The 19,224-nt window shown below is 37.3% G+C and overlaps 1 long non-coding RNA gene and 1 other non-coding gene across 2 annotated transcripts; one reads left to right on the top strand and one right to left on the bottom strand.

Annotated features, from left to right (window-relative positions):
- Nucleotides 1-74: 74 nt before the first annotated feature.
- LOC148782430 (uncharacterized) lies at nucleotides 75-4,237 on the bottom strand. The gene is made up of 2 exons (XR_016054420.1): nucleotides 3,952-4,237; nucleotides 75-608 (listed from the first exon to the last, which is right to left on the bottom strand). It is a non-coding gene; the product is annotated as an uncharacterized LOC148782430 (long non-coding RNA).
- Nucleotides 4,238-16,271: 12,034 nt separating this feature from the next.
- LOC18423835 (pentatricopeptide repeat-containing protein DOT4, chloroplastic) lies at nucleotides 16,272-18,754 on the top strand. The gene has a single exon (XR_016054418.1). It is a non-coding gene; the product is annotated as a pentatricopeptide repeat-containing protein DOT4, chloroplastic (transcript).
- Nucleotides 18,755-19,224: the final 470 nt, after the last annotated feature.

Below are 19,224 nucleotides of genomic sequence, written 5' to 3'. Positions count from 1 at the left end.
AATAAGCAAAAATGTGTTGATTGTGTAAGGTCCTGTTAAAATTTTGCTTCTGGCAATCATAGCATCAACTATTGCTGTAAAATTTGAATCTAAAAACAGCAACGATAAATGAGAATAAAAAATGTACAAACAAGTCTACAACATAAGCCTCAAGGTCCAGAAGAGTTGATAATTACACAATGGATTATTATCTTGCTCTTATGGAACTCCTTGGCAGGTTCTACTGCCACTCTCAGTGAAACCCTCTATAATCAGATACAAGGAAACAGGTATGTGCAGCCTATAGCTATGGAGAATGAGGCTTGGCGCTTTTTGCTCCCCCATAGAATATAGACCTTTATCTGGTTGGCTAACCTTTTGGCTAAACAAGGTTCAACGATATCATTTGTCGTTTCTTTGCCATGGGAAGGACTCCTAATGGAGGACTTCCTTAGAAGAGATGTGAAGGTGGCTGATGCAGTGCTACAAACTTAAAGGCCAGTGCTTAGGCTTTCATGTTTTTCGGCCTAGTTTGTTGCATGGCAAAATTTGGATATTATAGGGCTTTCACTGCTATTTGTGAAGTTGGATCACAATAGTGATTTTGACATCTGAGCCAAAAGTTATGCCTGCACAACAAAGTCAGGGTATGTTATCAGGGTTATTTTTAGGACGAGTTTGTTTTCAATTCATTATGTCAAGGGAAAACATGTTAAGTTTGAGTAATTTTAATTAGGAGCTCTAATTACATTAGAATCAGGATTATAAAGTCTTAAAAAGGACGAGTTTGTTTCAATTCATTTTGTAGAGGGAAAAAATGTCAAGTTCGAGTCTAATTTTAATTAGGAGTTCTAATTACATTAGAATCAGGATTATAAAGTCTAAATAAAATCAATGTAAAGGGGTTAAGTCAGGTTTTTGGTTATTGTTAGCTTCTTTTAATTTTGAATTAATTCATTTATTTTTCTTTTGAAATCTTCATTTTTCTTTTTTTTGGTACGAATCTGCATCAGTGGCCCTCCAAGGGGATATCAGAGTGCGGTTCTCCCCTTCCCCTCCATCTCTCGCTCTCTCTCTCCACTCAGTCTCTAAGGTGTCCTTTTGTCATTTATTTCATTCTCTTTCTTAGGGCCCATTTGGTTCTTTGGAAATGGGTCTTCCAAAGACCTATTTCCATGGAAACGGCTTGTTTGGATGCCCTCCTTGGGTGGGAGTTCGATCTCTATGCAGAGACTAATTTCCATGTTGCAAGTCTATTTTTTAAAAATTTCAATTCCAGCAAAATAGGTGGAATTGAAAGAGAGTCACGGGCCCGAAAATTTCAATTAGACTAAAACTAACTGCGTGCTCTTTTGCCCGTTCATAGAGCTTGACCCTCTCAAGCATGGAGCCAAAGGAGAAGGGCACGCCACCTTTACTGAATAAGAGTTCATGCTCATAAGTGGCATTCTTGAGGATGATGCCAATCTTTGCATGATCAAAGATTGTACATTAGGTGACCCACAAAGCACTGCTTCTAAACTGATCGATGAAACTGGAGGATGGTTCACCATTGTTTCGCTTCATTGAAGTTAGTTTTCCTAATGAGATGGGTCGAGGCTTACTCCTACGTAGTAAGTTTTGAACCTACGAAGGAGCAAGTTTGTAGTTGCTTGTGGGTTTCCCCTCATAAACTCTTGTTGCCAGATTAGGGTGATTGGGTAGGCCAGACAAAGCCATTCCTGAGGAACCGGTAACCAGTATATGAGATTCTGGGTTGCCCTTCCTAGAGAAATGTTTTCTAAACTCTATGAGGACAAATCCAATTAGGAGATCTTCTAAGTCTCTGAGGGTCTCTTGAGTTTGAGCTTTTAGAGGTAAGAAGTTGTGGATCCTCATCCTCACACATCTTGAAGGACTTGTTAGCTAACCAAGTGGTCGATACTAGAGTAACTTGATTGGACGGTTGGTTGCCTAATGTGGACCAATGTGTTTCAGCTTGGGGAATAACTTGGAGTGGCTAGACATGTAGTTAGTAGGTCTAAGCCATTGGGCTGGTTTGGTAAGGTTGCCCCAGAAGTTGAACTTGGGGGTAACTGACTGGATCAGGAAGACTAGTTGTTGGTCAATAGGATTACTGAGGTGGATGGATTGAGCCTGGATGAGCCAACAAATTCACATTTGGATGGTAGAATCTTGACTCACTAAGTCTAGTAAGAGAACTTGCAAGATAGGGTCCTCGTAGATGGATGTTTGAGATCGACCCCCAGGATTTCTATGGTGGCTGTAGGCTCTATTTCACGGTCTAGACCATTGTGGTAGATCTTGGTTTAGTGGGTGTAGATTTCTTGGGAGTAAAAGCCAATGGCCAGAACTGGATTCCTGCAAGGTTCTCTACTCCTAGTGGGCAGTTTTTGATTCAAATGACTAACTAGTGGTGGAAGTGATAATCTCCTTAGGCTTGAGTGCCGATGACCAGATATGGATCCCCGACTAGGTGCCCTACTTCTAGCAGGTGATCTTTGGTTCAAATGATTGGACAGTATGTGGCAATTGGGGTTAACCTAGTTTGGCTCAGCTGGCGTAATGTTATTGAAGGTTTGTACTTGTGGCCTTGACCATGCCCACTAGATTGAAGGTTAATTTTCATGTCTTGGTCTAATCCTCAGAGTATTTTCTACAAACTTGGTGGTTTGTGGTTTGGAAACTTGGTGGTCTGCGGTTCCTAGATGGTGGTTATGAGAACTATCGAGTTGGAAACCGGGACTTCTAACTACGGTCCCATATAAACTATGACTAGGCTCACCCACTAGAATGTTATAGGTTCGAGGAGCATTCTTATGATGCCTCTTGGACTAATGGCTTGATATTCTTGACCTAGACCGGAAAGGACATGAGGACAAGGGATCAGCATCAACACCACACCTCGCCCTAGCTCGGTCTTGGGACTTTATGCTAGCAAGTCTAACAACAGAGAGGTAGGCAAACACCACTAAAACAGGTATGAAAATTTGCCTTAAGTTACTATGAATAAGGTTCAAGGTGGGATTCCTAACTAAGAGAAAGCTTCAATGCGGTTAGCCCACGTAATTCCCGAGCCACCCATATGGGTTTTGCTATGGGTCTAATATGTGTGGTTTTAGGGCAATGAATACCAGAAAGGTGCTCACAGTTAAAGCGGCACAACTCCCAACTATTTGGACTCCTAAAAGCTAGGTGTCCCTCTCAGGTTAATGCCGAGTTTGACAATCTTTGAAAAATTTGAAGCGGTTTTTTTGCTGTGTATGTAAAAAGGTGCGGAAAAGAATAAACGTGCACGTGTATGTGAAAGTTGTGGCAAACACACAATAGAACAAGAAAATATAGCTAGCAAATATATTGTGTAAACAAAATATTGTAAGCATTGATAAACAAAGAAAAGTACTAAAAACACATACACAAATATATATTATTTTCTATAATGCTCTACTTTTCTATTTCTGGTACTGAAACAACATAACAGAAAGGTTTTTTTGCATAAAAAAATCAAACAAGAAAGAAACTAGGACTGCCGAACACTAAGGAGGGTAGATCTGTTCCACGACATTGGTGCACATCAGTGACCCCAGTGATGTGCAGCGTGTTGCTGAAGGCAACTAACTTTCTCTCGAATCATCTGCTTCTTGTTATCCAAACAGCTTTGAGTTGTGATTCTCAATTTTGTTTTCAACTATTTTTATGCAGTTTCAAACTGGTATTGAATGAAATCATCTCTAATTTATGTTTTAAACTAAATCAATTAAAATTTAGTAGAGAAAGTGAGTCCCATCAAATCTCAAATCAAAAGAGGTTGGCCTCATGGCTTCTCCCTTATGATCCGTAGGCCATGCCGGTTTGAAATTGTGCAAAACCAAAAGAAACTTAAGAAACATTAAAGAAATCATAAGAAAATAGTCTTTAGTGAAGTTTAAAAAAACTATAAAATCAGGAAGAAGGAAGAAAAAAATAACTTACTTGGCAAGCCCAGCCGCCACTCCCTTACATCTGGAGGAGGTGGCCCTAATTAGACTTTGTGGTTATGAGATCTTTCTCCTTGACCCTCAAATTTTTACTTCAACCAAAGAATTTCTTGGTCTTCAAAAGAGTTTAACCTAGAAAGTTTCCTAGGATTTTGCTTGAATTAAGAGGTTTAGGGTTTTTTGTGCCTTAAGGTTTAGTTTTCGAATTTCTTATGAAGCTTCAATGGTTGCTGAAAATTGGGGTTTAATTTCAGGGCTTGTGTCTCTGATCTATGGTTTTAGCATATCTTCTAATGTTTTCTCAAGGGTTAGAAAGGGTTTACTATAGTCCTATGGAGTATTATGCTAGTATGGTTCAAGATTGTCGGCTTTCAGGAGGATATCTACACAAAAATGGCAACCTCAATTCCCTACAAGTACCATTTTGAACCTCCTGTATTTTGATACTTTTGATACTATTAACTTTTCTTTTAGCATTTGTTGTGGCGTGAAAAAACTTTGTATTTAAGTTACCTTTGTTGAGCCATTTGATTCTTGACTTCTATCTCAAATATATCTCCACATGTCTAAGACATTAATGTAGCTCCTATTTTAATTCATTTCTTTGTCTAATGGTATTAGAATCAACATATTTGCTTTCATGTTCCATATGATCCAAAGTTGTGAGCTTCCCCATAATTTCTTCCATCTTATTCCCATTATTATATTTTGACTTTCTTCATTCTACTAACTAACCTCTATTGTGGGATTCTATACAAAGAGACTATTTACTTTTTGAATAAAGAGGTCACAATTATTCTTTCTCATTGGATGTCAAATTGGATGACTTAGGGTGAATCATAAAGTTTGAGATTTTTTTTTTTTTTTGAATTTTTAGTCTATTCAATGACACTACTACAACCACCAAATTTGAAATCTAAAGGACATCAGTAATTGTGACCTCCTTGTACAAAAAGTAAATGGTTTCTTTATATACTTTTCTATAATTATGGAAATCTCTTTGATAGCTTATATTGCTATCATTCCTTAACCAAGAAAGAATGCCAAACGTCCTTAACAATCTCAAATTTGAGATATGATGTGAACTTATTAACTCTATTCTCTAAAATCAGTGGAAGAAGATCTGAAGATAGTTTAGGTAAGGATAGTTGCACCAGCCATTCGAAACAATTAATATTGTGGCTGCGGTTATGGTTCCCCAAAGAGCTCCCCTTAATTCTCATACCTTTGGGATTGATACTACAGGCAACGTGGCGCCGAAATTCCCTTTTGGGACTCTCCCTCATAGTTTGTCCTTTATGAAGTTTTGGAAGAGGGCTGAAGTGAAGAAGCAAATCCTCTCCTGTGCTTTCATTACGATCTTGCTACTGCGCCTTCAGGCTCAGAAGCTCCTCTCCGTGTTGTGCTTTCATCAGAGACTTTCGGCTATTTTGTTGGCTTTGCTTTGGAAGCTTCAGATGTATCCACTTCCTTATCGCTTGCCTGTCGTTAAAGGCGGGGAAATGAAATTAAGGATAAGGTTTGATCTGTTGTTGATCGATCTTTTGGCGATCATGTTTGTTGCAACTGATGAGGATCCTGCAAACCCTCCGCCTCTTATGTTGGAAGATGTGTATGTTGGGGAACCCGGCCACGGTTTGGAAATGGTGGTTGCTGAGACACGAGTGGCAATACAGGAGGAGCCTCCAACTGAATGTTTATAATTTCACTTGGTTAAAGAGTCATTACCTGCAGAGGTGGTTTAGGACGAGACTCCGCTAATGGAAAAGATGCTGGAAAATATGGGGATGGATAATGTTCCACTGTGCTTAATGCTTGAGGAAATTAAGGAACGCCGAAGGACAATGGAAAAATATTCGGTGCATGGAAGAAACTTTGGCAAAAGCTCTATGTTGGAGTTTGCTTCAAAAACTCATGCTAAAAAGACTGCGGCCGGGAAGAAAAATAAGGCAGTTCTAAGAGGGGTTCATTCTTCTGCAAGGCTCCAACCTCGTGGTGTCCCTAAAGGGGACTCTACTGCGTCCTCGATGGCCTTATGTGAACTGGTGGTGGTTGATGTGGGCTCTTCTTCAACTTCTTTGGCGGGAGACGATAATCTCAATGAAGCTCTCATGTTGAAGGACATATACTTTGATAATGGTCTTGATGGACCAGGTTCTTCCTCTTACCCACCTCCTCTTTCTTTCTAATAAATTTTCTATCTTGGAATGTTAGGGGTCTTGGACACCCTAGTCAGAAAAAAGATGAAGTTTCTAAGTATAGACATGTTGTCTTAATTTTGCAAGAAACTAAGCTTCCTAGTCCCAATGTGTCTGGGGCTAGGGAGGTTTGGGGAGCAGGTGCTGTTAGTTTTTGTGGGATAGATGCCAATGGTGCATCAGGTGGGCTTTGAGCTCTCTACAATCCAATAGTTTTGGTTAATTTTGATATTATTATTAGAGATTGTTTTCTGTTGCTGGGTTTTAACGGTCAAAAGACTGATTTTTCTTGGGGTCTCTTAAATGTTTATGGTTCCACTGTGGCTGCACTAAAAGAAACTATTCTCAATGATCTTAACTTTATTATTCAGTTCATTTCTTAGGATGTGGTTAATTCGGTAGCTACATGAATGTTTAACTTGCACCCCGATTAACACATCCATGAGGTTGTTTAATAGGTTTATTGAAAATAATTGTTTGTTGGATCCCCCTATTATTGGGTCAAAGTTTACTTGGTTCAATACTAGCTTAACAAATCTATCCATATCCAAACTAGATAGATTCTTGATTTTGATGGAATGGATAGAGGAATTCCCTTTAGCCTCTGTCAAGGCCCTTCTCAGAATCTCTTCGGATCACTGCCCTATTATGTTGAATACTGGTATTTTAAAAGATGGTCCCAAACCTTTTAGACTAGATGTGGGCTGGCTCGAGGAGAAAGAAATTGTTGAGTTAATTAAAGGGGCTTGAGTTAGTACTGTCGTTGAAGGAAATTTGAATTTCCAGTTACATAGAAAGTTGTTGAATATCAAACACAAATTGATAGACTGGAAAAAAGTCAATAAGTTTGATATTAGAGCAAAATTGATGGAGTCTTAGCGGATATCGAAATCTTCGATTATAATACCCAGGTGAGTGGGTGTTTATCGGAACCGGCCGTTTGGGATTGAGGTTTGAAAATCAAAGAGTTGGAGGATTTGTGTCACGTAGAGGAAATTTATTGGAAGCAGAGATCCAGATTGAAATGGTTACAAGCAGGGGACCTGAACACAAAATATTTCCAAGCGATTGCAAGTGCTTGTAGACTACAAAATGACCTTTTGGGCTTATCAATTCCTGGGATTGACTATGAGGATGAGGCTACTTTAGAAGGAGCAGTTATTAGCCACTTCAAGAAAGCTTTTACCAAAGAAGTAAATCTTACACCTTCTTTTGGTAGAATCCCCTTTAAAGTGCTATCAATGGAAGAAAAAGTTTTATTGGAAAGGGAAGTATCATTAGAGGAATTGCGTAAGGCCGTTTTTATAATGCTAGGGGATAAAGCACCAGGTCCTGATGGTTTTCCTCTTGCCTTTTTCCATAGGTTTTGGGATGCAGTAAAAGGTGAACTTCTGGAATTTATCAGGAGCTTTTTCACCAGGGGAGAAATTTTTAGAGGTGTGAATTATACCTTTATTTCTTTAATTATCAAGAAGTCCTTGATTTCTTAGTTATCTTATATTAGACCGATTAACCTTATTATAAGTCTTTATAAGTTAATTGCAAAGGTCTTGGCTGAGAGATTAAAAATGGTTATGCCTTCCCTCATTTCTAATACCCAATCGGCCTTCATCAGGGACCGTCAGATTACGGATAGTGTACTTTTGGTGCAAGAATATATTCATTATCATTTCATGAGTAAGAAACTTGGTATTTTGTTCAAACTAGATATGGAAAAAACTTTTGATCGTGTTGAATAGGGAATTTTGTTGGAAATTTTGAAAGCTATGGGGCTTGGTGATAAATGGAGACCCTGGATTATTGGATGCCTCTCTTCAGCTCATGTTTTAGTTATTTTTAAGGGCAGTCCGGTTGGTTTCTTTAAGGACACTATATGTATTCGACAAGGGGACCCTCTCTCTCCTTTCTTATTGATTATTTATGCAGAGTACTTCAGCTTGATCTTGAGCAGGGTTGAGAGAATGGGTCACTTTGAGGGCTTTAGTATTGTAATTTGGATATTATAATCTCTCATCTGCAGTATGCCGATGATACTCTTATTTTTTGTGCTGTGAATCCTTTTCAAGTCATGAATATTGCTCGATTTCTGGAAATTTGTGAGGTCACAATTGATTTCAAGGTAAATTTCCACAAGTCATCAATGATTGGTGTTAATTGTGCGGAGGAAGTTGTTGTTGAACGGACTAATGTGATGGGGGGGGTAAAGTAGACCATTTTCTAATAATGTATCTTGGGCTTCCCATCTCTGACTCGAGGCTTCCTTTGGCAGTCTAGAATAAAATTCTTGAAAGAGTCAAATCTAGACTTGATCTTTGGAAACAAAGTACCTATCCTTGGGAGGTAGAGTGACTTTGTTGACGGCTTGTCTACCAATCTTCCAGTCTATCAGATGTTTGTGGTTCATATGCCTGCCTCGGTTGCGAAGAGGATTGAGAAAATAATCAGGGACTTTCTGTGGGGTTCTACTTCTGAGGTCAGGAAATTTTATCTTCTGAGATGGGATAGGGTTTGACTCCAAAGAAAAAAGGTGGTTTGGGTATATGGAGAATTAAGTTGGTGAATCAAGCTCTGATGTGCAAGTGGTGGCGGCGCAATCTTCAATTTAAGGATCACCTTTGGTACAAAGTCCTGGTCTCTAAGTATAGTGTGGACAGATTTGGTGTTTGGTTGGGGGCTGGTAGAGGAAATGACAGTTCTCGAATGTGGAGATCAAATGCAAATTGTAAAACTATAATCACAGGATATTTTAGATGGAATCCAGGAGATGGTTGCCAAATTTCCTTCTAGCACCATAAATGGATTGGAGACTTTCCTCTAAAGTCTGTTTTCCCTAATCTATTTGGGATTGTTACGAGGCCGAATACATTAGTCAGTGAAGCTGTGGATAGAAGGGGCAATAATATCTCGTGAAACATTCAGTTGGCCTATAGCCAGCTAAATAATGTCCTTCTCTCCCAATAGTGCTCTCTTATGGAAATGCTAGACATGGTCTTTGTTTCACAGAATGCCAAGGATGAGTTGATTTATGAGATTGAAAGTGATGGGGTTTTTCACTGTTAAATCCTGTTATAGTCTATTCTTTCATGATCGATGGAGATGGTTATGCCCCCAGATTGCTTAGATTTGGAAGTGGCCGCTACCCCACAAGGTACAAGCATTCATCTGGTTGGTTGTTATGAATAAAGTTTTGACCATTGATAATCTGATTAAAAGGGGAAAATTTTTACCTACTGTATGCCTTCTTTGCAAAGCTGATGGTAAATCTAGTGCTCACATTTTCATCCATTGTTCTTTTAAGGTGAGAATTTGGCATTGGTCGTTCGGTGTTTTAAGTATCAGCTTAGCACTTCCTCAATCGGTGGAAGGGGTAGTTTCACAAGTATCCCTTCCTTATTTACCCAAGTTGGGTAAGGCCTTATGGAAGATTGCTAAAGGTGGGATCTTATGGGAGGTTTGGAAAGAAAGAAATAAGAGGACCTTTGAAGGAATTTCCATGGGTTTTGACAGACTGATTTATAGTATCAAATGCTCAATATGGTTGTGTCTTTCTATGTTAAGGGAGGGATGTGGTATCTCGAAAGTGGATGTTATGATAAACTAATACAATCTCTTTACTCTTGGTTGGGTTAATTATAGACTGAAAAATATATAGATTGTGCCTCAAGCAGATTCTTTGAAACTCAACTTTGATGGCAGTTCTCTCAGCAATCACGGTTTAGCTGGAATCAAGGGAGTGGTGCGTGATCATATGGATAACTTCATTTTTTCCTATGCGTACTAATTGGTATTACAACTACTAATTATGCAGAATTAATAGTCTTACTCGAAGATTTAAAATTTTTTACTATAAGGAATTGTAGTAACAGTTGTTAGATTGAAGGGGATTCACTGAATGTTATTAAATGGTGCAACAAGGAGCAACGCGTGCCATGGGAACTTCGACCATTATGGTTGCAGATCTTAGATCTTCTTTTTCCTTTATCGATCTCCTTCTCTCATGTTTTTCGAGCAGCTAACTCTGTAGCTGATACTCTGGCTAAGGGTGGTTCCTCTTTACTTTCTCTTATCATTGTTAATGATGTAATTTCTTTTCCTTAATATTCAATAAAGGTAGTAATATTTGTCACAAACAATTTACTCAGACATACTGTTATAGAAAAGGGGACAATCTACTCAGTATAGGGTTGTTAGAGCAATTATTAGACCAGGCGAATTAAGCACGAACTTGAGGAATATTGAGAGGTTGATGTGAAAGTATAAATTTAGAAAAACTCCTCGATTGATTAACTCCTTAGGCATCTTATTATATAAAAATCACTTGCAATGCACCATGGATATGGAAATTCATGAAGAAAAATAGATACTTCCACCCAAAAACAAATCCTATTGGATGAAATATTTGGGCCATACACATTGGTCAACAACATGTACGACCAAAGCTACTACTCCTTAATAATACAGACATAGACCACTACCCATACCTTGGCGAAACCTTTTTCAAAACCGAGGGGATGTCCAAATACCCTTGTATGACCATTTGAAACTTTTCCAAACTAATGCATGGGCTTATTTTTGTTTTTAGGTAATTCAGTCGGGGAAGACAGCCCCCTACCCATTTTTTTAAGTAGACTAGGAGTTAGTTTTTTGAAAGTGTTAGTGGAGTAGTATCAGTGGTAGAAATGGAAACCACAATGTCGTGACTAGGTGTGGGGATACTACCACCACGACCCCAGCCCCTTTCCTAATTGCATAGGCCTTTTGCTCCACACATTGTGAATACTCTGAACACCAAGGATCGGGACTTTCGTTTTTTCAACATATTTCCCATTTTAAATCCATTTTATATTATACATGTTTGTCCAAAATGCCATCTATATCATCAAAATTCACTTTGAAATCAACACATCAAAATTTTACCTTGAAAATCTATGAAAACAATTTAGACCAGTTAATGCTTTAGGGAAGCATGTCAATGTTTGCCTGATCTATTTTAGTTAGTGGGGAGAGGACTCCTACCTTTGGTAGGAATTAAGCCTAGGACGTAGCATTGCAAATCATCAAGCGTTAACTAATTAAACCGAGCTCAAAAGATAAGTCATTGGGGATATGGGAGCCTCTACCATTTGGTGAGAATGGAGTCAGAAACCTCCCCATAAGGCTTGGCAATACTACCGCCAAGGTCCCATACCATTCTCAAAATGATATCCAAGATAAAGTAGGGCATTAAAGGCATTAAAAAGTGGTAAGTCAGTGTAGATTTGGGCCCCTACCCTTTGGTGAGAATGGAGTCAAAGATCTCACCATGGGGCTTAATAATACTACCGTCAAGGTCCCAAGCCATTCTCACATTCATATATATAGAGATAAAATGGCTTTTTACTTTCACATGTGATCTCAAAAGTCATAAGATTTTTGGCTCTTGAAATATCAACCATCAGTGCAGCGTACAACTTGCATCCAATAATCACGTGGTAACTCTTCAAGTTTCAAAAAGCACCAGCTCTAATAATTACATGTGCGACCATAATCACACAATGTATTTTGGGTTCTGGTGAAACTAACATACATTTACTAGGGGCTACAATCACCAAAATGCATCAATCTACAAAAGGACACAGTAGAAGTACATCTTCATTGGTGGGGCACTTTTCACTAGAGTGAACCAAACCACCAAAGCCACAATGTATTAGAAGGCTCATAGACATCAGTCCACATAAGGGCTTGTATGCTCGAGACCACCAATCCATCAGAGGCATTTTGGGAAGTGGCAAAAAGAGTACAAGCCAGAAGCCTACCGCACACATGCTCTGACAAGGGCCGCCTTATATGCTGATACAAGCGGGCAAGTGAAAAGTGCACCATCTAGCGCCTTTGCGCCCACGCCCATATATGGGCGCGTTCACGTGCATGTTTTCACGCTTCACGTGCTACGTATAAGCCTTCTCTCCTTTTGTTTTTAGAACATAAGTGAATAGGTTGTTCTCATATTTAAACAAGCTTTCCCTCTTCCACATCTTCCATGTGGAATAAATAACCCCACACTTCTCTATCTACACATATAAGACAAAAGACCTTTTTCAAGACTTTGCACTTTACAAAACATTATGAAACGAGAGGGTTATTATTTTAAAAAACATAAGGTATTTTTCAAAGCTAAAATACAACAATTTCTTTTTATTTTAAAATAATATAAAAATATTAGGCAACATATATAATTTGCATACCATGAAAGTATTTTTTGATTTGAACATCTAGTTAATATAAGCGCTTCAAAGTACATCAAACTCCATGGTAGCATATAACTGTGAACCAAGGATCTTATCCAATATTCCAGTAGCACCATACACAAGTAACATACATGCTCTGATGATTATTTATTGCCAGCTCATTATGGGGCTTCAGCTTATATCCCTTTTCATGAGCGCTCTATATACAAATCCAATCCCATTGAAAACAGCCTTACTTCCACACTCATATAGGTGAGTCTATCATGAGTGCCCTTGCATATAAGACACTTCAACTAATACCAAACATATAGATCTCATTAAAAGCATAACTCAACCTTCTTTAGCATGTAGGTCATCACTAGACTTATCCATCGTATGGATCTTTTAAGAATGAGTGCTTATAAATAAATTAAACATGTCTAGTGATTTGACTAACTACGCGAACGACTTGTTTTTACCACATTAAATATCAACCTCTTGAGGTAACAGAAGGCCTAGATTGGGTTCCTACTGTTGATGGTTACTTCTGTGGACTCTAGCCTCATTCTATTCAACATCCAACTGACATCTTTCCTTGCAAGCCCTTCCGTCAAGGGATCATCTAAATTATCTTTTGACCTTACAAATTCTAGACTAACCACCCCATCTTTAATTAACATTTCGATGGAGTTATGTATGCCTGCGACGTGTCTGAATTTGCCGTTATACACATCATTGCTTGCTCGAGCAATTGTTGCATGACTATCACAATTAATTGTGATTGCCAGTATCGACTTGGGCCAATATGAAATTCCTTGAAGTAAATTCCGTAACTAGTCCACTTCTTCACAAACAAAATTTAGTGCAACGAACTCCAACTCCAACTCCATAGTGGATAGTGAATCTTTGACTTCCATGCTCCAACTCACATGACTATATCCTTTAAAACAGCAGGATAACCATTATAGTGTATGTCATAATTGATAGTTCCTTTAATTTACTCATTGCATATGTAATGCCGGGCTTTGTATAGCTCATTGTATGCATTAAACTACCAATTATTCTTGCATAATCAATTTGAGAAATACAGATCCATTCATTTTTCATTAACTCTATATGAGGATCCATTGATGTGAGTGTCAGCTCACAATCACTATGCACATATTATTGAGCATATTTTCAGTGTAATGAGATTGGGTTAACACCAAGGTCCTATCCATTCTCACTATCGTGATTCTAAGTATCATATCGGGCACTCTTAGATCTTTCATATCAAAGTTAGATCCGACAAACCTTTTGGTTTCCTCATAATACCATTATAACCATATTGAATTCATTTCTTTAATTTAATATAGACACTAATCTGCCTTGTTCCTTTTTGGTAAACATTCTTTTTGGAAGTTTTATTTATTGCTTTTATATGTTTATTAATGATCTAATTTTTACTGATGCATTCTACCTATGTAGGTTTTCTCCTTGATATGAAGAATGACAAAATTCAAATTCTCCTTGATGCGAAGTATGAAAAAAAATTGAAATTAAATTTACTATGTTATTTTATAATTTATTTATTTGTTTTTCAATATTTTATCCTAGCAGTACATTTGAATCTAACTGATTTATAATATCATCATAACTTTTTGTGTTCTAATATATGTTTATCATTTATTTTTCAACAATAATTTTTTTATCAATAATTTTTATTAGAATATGCATATAGATTGATTCTATCATGATTTTCTTATCTTCCCCTTTTTTTGATGTATATTTAAATAGGGTGAATTTTCATTATCTCTAAAGCTGATATTTAAATAACATATGATATTCTAATCCATCGTATTGCTATATGTACATCAATTATTGATATTTTATTATTAAAAAGCTAATATATTTGATTTATTTTGGATTAGTACTCAAATTTATATGAAACTAATTTTTAAAAATTTTAAAATACAAAAAAAATTCATTCCAATTTTTACTTAAAAAGTAAAATTTTATTTTCAAATAATATTTTTTCATCATTACGTTTTTCTCTGTAACTAAATATTTTAATTTCATTAAAAAATATTTGTGAACCTTCATGATTCTTAAAATTTTTTATGATTTAAACATATTATTAAAAAATTATTATTCTTCCAAACAAGAACACCAATTTTTAATTTATAAATTTTATATTCCCATACATATCTATGACTAATTCCTTCTTTTTTTTTTTCCCTTTTTTATATGTTTTATGAATGGTTTGAAGTTAATTACATTATCCTGATTAAAAATAGGAAACCAACTCTATATTTTTTGGATTTTTAACCAATTTTATTGACTTTTTGGAAAATTGAAATTTTAAAGTGTCTCAAATAAATGGATGTGGTTTATATAAAATTACGGCTTTAAAAATCAAAGATGCATCTCCAAACTTTGTCACGAGATGTAATTTTGGTATTGAAAATTCTTAATTATAAAATTTTAAAGTAAAAAAATAGCTCAAATCAAGTAGATTTATGAACGCATGAAAATCTTGAAAATGGATGGTTTGGATTATATGTTATAAGATGTACTATTTTTTAGACTTGAAATATCTTTCTCTTTCTATATGCATCTCGATGATTTATTCAATATTTTTCCAATATCAAAACAACCTTTTTTTGTTTGCTGGTGCACTTTAATTCTACTTTTTAAGGTGTCTACCTTATATAAACCTTTTCCCAAATAAAATATGTTGTACCCAATATAAAATCAGTTTTAGATATGTTGTACCCAATATAACATTGAATTCATTACGCTTCAAAGTTTAATTAATGACATTCATTTTTATGAGAGCTTTTTAAATATAAATTGCGATTATTTTATTCAAATTTTCAATATTTTAAATTTTATTTGTAATTATTTTCCAAAATTTTTACAATGAAATTCTAAATGCTTACAACTCTGATACATTGATATAATTCTTGGGATTGTATGCAATGAGACCATTTTTACCTTTGATACAAGGTGATCACAATTCATTACAACCTTTTGATGTGAAGTTTGATAGCTTGGATGTGTTACAAAGTTCGAAAAAATTTCTTTTGAAGTATGAGCTTGATCAATTAAATAATTGTAGTCACTAATTTAACATTCAATCATCAAGATTAATGTGACCACCTTGTATCAAAAGTAAATGTTCTCATTCTAAACTTTCCCATAATTTTTTAAGATGTTGAAATAATGATGTTTAACTTCCATCTAACATTATGTTTGTATATTGAAATTGTATTACTAATTTTATTTATTCTTTTATTTAGTTTTATTTTACTCTCTCTGCTTACATTTTATAGTAAAATGTAGGGAAATTGTCATAAATATACCTTAATTTTCGTCAAATTGGAAAAAAACCATTAACTTTCATAAACATCGTCCACACCATTTTTTTCTCAATTTTGTCATTTTTTGGATCAAAATAACTTTCACGATAATCGTATTACTGTAATGACTACCGGATTACAGTACTTTAAGTACCGTAATGACTATACTAAGTATTACAATACGTTAAGCAACGTAATGGCTAGGTTAAGTATTACGGTATTTTAAAGACCGTAATGCTCACTGAGTCTTTTTATCCCTCATTTGCCACATCTGAACATTACGGCCTTTAAAGTACTGTAATGCTTAGCCTGACCATTACGGTATTTAAAGTATCGTTATTCTTAGCCTGATCGTTACGACACTTAAGTACCTAATACTTAGCCTGATCATTATGATATTTAAAGTACCATAATAAGTTAATACAACTACCGCAAAAGTTATTTTGGTAAAAAAAAAAGCCAAAATTGAGGAAAAAAAGGCGTGGACAATATTTATGAAAGTTGAAGGGTTTTTTCAATTAGGAAAAAATTAAGGTATATTTTTTATAATTTCCTTAAAATGTATTATTAATTTATTTTTTTCTCTAAACTGTTTTCGCTATTCTTCTCTCTCTCATTACATGTACACTTGCAACGCACATTAACCTACTGGTATTCTTACGAAGGGTGAGGTGCTTGCAACGCACATTAACCTACTAGTATTCTTACGAAGGGTGAGGTGATGGTCCCTAGAGGCAATATGGTACTGAGAATGGCATGCACGTAGCTTTTACAGTATGCTGTCAACTGCAACAAACTTACAACTGCTAAAGCAATGCCTCCCTTTAACCCCTCACATTCGCAGCTACTCTCTCGCTGTACCACCACACTTGCTTAGGGACTCGGATCTATATGCCTTTCTCCTCCAGTCATGCACTTGGAACAAGGATATCAAGACTGGAGGAGCAATTCATGGAAGAGTTATCAAGTCAGGCTTTGAAAACCAAGTATTTGTATGCAACAACCTGCTAAATCTTTATACCAAGTTTTGCGATATCTCAGATGCCTCTCGCTTGTTTGAAAGAATGCAGGAACGGTCAATAGTCTCATGGAACACTATGATAGGGGCTCATTTGCAGAGAAAAGAAGAAACCAAGGCTACACACCTCCTCCGACAAATGCTCCGAGCTGAGAACAAGCCTAATGCCTTCACGCTTTCTTCCATATTCCAGGGCTTTGAGGGCTCAGCTGCCCTTGAAAAAGCAAGGCAGCTTCAAGCTCTCACCTTAAAACTTGGTCTCATCCTTGACCTTTTTGTGGGAAGCAGCATAATTAATATGTACTCCAAATGTGATTGTTTAGCCGACGCAAAGGGGATTTTTGAAGAGCTTCCTGCTCGGGATATAGTCACTTGGTCGACAATTATAGCAGCCTATGCAGACAGCGAGCAAGTCATGGAGGCCTTGAGGTTTTTTGGAAAGATGAGACATGAGGAGATGGCACCCAACCACTTTTCTTTCTCTAGTGTCCTGAAGGCGTGTGCTGGCCTCAAGACACTTGATGCGAGTAAGCAAATTCATTGCCTTTCAATAAAAACAGGGTTTTGTTTAGATTTAGTTGTGGGTAATGCCCTGGTTGATGCTTACTCCAAATGCGAATACATGGATGAGGCTTGGAGGGTCTTCGATGAGATGCCAAATAAAGATGAGATTTCTTGGACTACATTAATTGTTGGCTACTCTCAAAATTGTATGGGAAATGAAGCTCTTTCAGCCTTTAAGCTCTTGAGGAATAGAGGAGTGGATCCTGACCAGTATATGTTGGCAAGTGTTATCAGCGGTTGTGGTGCCATTACATCTGAGATTCACGGTAGGCAGCTCCACTCTTACTCTATCAAAGTTGGTTTTGGCTCTAGCCTCTTCGTGCAAAATGCACTGGTGGATATGTACTCCAAGAATGGGAGCATCAAAAGTGCACACAAGGTCTTCGGTTTCATGGAGAATCGAGATGTAGTATCTTGGACATCGCTTATAGTAGGCTTAGCACAGCATGGCATGGGGGAGAAGGCCCTCTTTCTCTTCGACCAGATGAGGATGGCCCATGTGAAACCTAATCATGTCACCTTTGTCGGTGTGCTCTCTGCTTGCAGCCATGTGGGTCTGGTCGATAAAGGTCTATTTTACTTTGAATTGATGTCCAAAGACTATGGAATCGAGCCTGGGTATGACCACTTCGTTTGCATGGTGGACCTTTTGGGTCGAGTCGGTAACTTGGAGGAGGCTAAGAAGTTCATCGATGAGTTGCCAATTCCCCCTGGCCCTCTTGTTTGGCAAACTTTTCTTGGTGCTTGCAAGCTCCATGGAAATGTAAAGTTGGGGAAGCTTGCAGCTACTCATGTTCTCGAACTGAGCCCACATGACTCCTCAGTCTATGTTTTGCTTTCTAACATGCATGCAGAAGCAGGTTTGTGGGAGGAGGCTGCTCGGGTCCGAAACATGATGAGAGAGAGAGGCGCTAGGAAAGAGGTCGCCTATAGTTGGATAGAAGTTAGGCGTAAGGTGCACAAATTTGTAGTGAGGGAAAGCATGCACCCTGAGGTGGAGGAGATAAATGAACTATTGAAAGTTTTGCTTAGGCATATGGAAGTTGATGGGTATGCTCATAATGGACAGTCTGCATTGAGGGGAGATGCAGAATAGTCAACTCTAGCCACATGCCCACCTTTGAAATTGTCTTCACGATTCTTTATAGAAATGAGATAGCCAAGCATTGTCTATTAATAGAAGAAAGTAAAAAGACATAATGCGAATTACAGAAGCTGTATCTCAGCTGTGATGGCTATCTGTTTTTCTTCATGAAAAAAGTAGAGGAAGAAGTAAAATACGAATCACAGATACGAATATCAAAGACTTAAAAGGAAAGATGAGATGTTTGAAATACTCTTACTATGTAAACATTGCTCGAACCCTAGTTGTAGGGACCCAAAAAAGTAGTGAATAGTTCTTGTAGAAGTTCGCTACAAAACTTTAACAAATTCCATTTTTGAATTTCAATGACAAAATGAGTTCCTAAAACTCCACAGTTATCTGAACTTACCTTAAAGCACTGGTGTCTGTATCTGCCGTATATCCATTGTGCACAGGCCCCCCCCCATTTAGATTTGAGGATTTCTTACTGCCCTTGCAACAACTCGAGTTTCGACTGCTCAAGACATACAAACTTGGTACGGCACAGCTGGTCACCTTGGCAACATCAGCATTTGTAAGCTATTATGTGTATAAGTGGGGTTTTGTCCCCACCTCATGAGAAATGATGAACCAATCAGCTCATATTTGTGAAGGTTCCTTGTGGTGTTCTGGGCACGTAGTTCTCCAACACTTGATGAAAATTTACAAATCAGGACAATCCGCATGGCGTCGTAGTGGGGAACCACCTTTACTTATTGATTAGATTAATGAGTTGAGAAGGCATTCTCAAGAGAGCTGCAGGGTATAACCTCTCCAGAATAAGGCTGCTTAACATGTCAAATTTTATCTGCTCTTAA

This window comes from Amborella trichopoda, chromosome 4 (genome assembly GCF_054954075.1).
Source record: "Amborella trichopoda isolate Santa Cruz 75 chromosome 4, AtrichopodaSantaCruz75HAP2 v2.0, whole genome shotgun sequence".
In the NCBI taxonomy this organism is placed as follows: Eukaryota; Viridiplantae; Streptophyta; class Magnoliopsida; order Amborellales; family Amborellaceae; genus Amborella; species Amborella trichopoda.
The sequence above is the reverse complement of the archived record's forward strand: the minus strand, read 5'-3'. Positions and strand labels throughout refer to the sequence as shown.